Source organism: Silene latifolia, chromosome X (genome assembly GCF_048544455.1).
Source record: "Silene latifolia isolate original U9 population chromosome X, ASM4854445v1, whole genome shotgun sequence".
NCBI lineage: Eukaryota > Viridiplantae > Streptophyta > Magnoliopsida > Caryophyllales > Caryophyllaceae > Silene > Silene latifolia.
In genome coordinates, this window is record NC_133537.1 from 290178871 (window position 1) to 290179443 (window position 573).

The 573-nt window shown below is 41.0% G+C and overlaps 1 non-coding gene across 1 annotated transcript; it reads right to left on the reverse strand.

Moving 5' to 3' along the window:
* Positions 1-246: 246 nt before the first annotated feature.
* Positions 247-353, reverse strand: LOC141624823 (small nucleolar RNA R71). Its single transcript, XR_012534627.1, has one exon. It is a non-coding gene; the product is annotated as a small nucleolar RNA R71 (small nucleolar RNA).
* Positions 354-573: the final 220 nt, after the last annotated feature.

A 573-nucleotide genomic window follows, 5' to 3' on the forward strand; every position in this document is an offset into this window, starting at 1 on the left:
CAATTTGGGGGGATGCCTAGTGAAGACCCTCATTCTCATATGGAGACTTTTTGTGACTATTGTGATGCGATTTCTCAAACCGGTGTAACTCAAGACCAAATTCGATGGGTCTTATTTCCTTTTTCTCTAATTGGCACCGCGAAACAATGGTTGAAAGGCCTTGATAAGGCTACTCTCGGAATTGATTCTTGGAAGAAGTTGGCTCTAGCTTTCTACAAAAAGTTCTATCCACCGGAAAAGACTAACATGCTAAGAGCTCAAATTACGGGCTTTAAACAAAGAGATGAAGAATCTTTATATGAAGCTTGGGAGCGATTCAAAGGAATTTGTCGCTCATGTCCTCATCATGGACTTAGCGAGTGGTTCTTGGTACAACAATTTTGGAACGGACTTTATGAAGATTCAAGGAACATTCTCAACATGGGATCAAATGGAATGTTCACCGAAGTTGATGACAATCAAACTTGGAACAAAATTGAGGAAATGGCGGTCCATAACTCACAATATAGTAGACCTCGCAAGGCTACTAGAGGAGGAAAGCATGAAGTGGACTCCATTACTAAATTGGGTGCT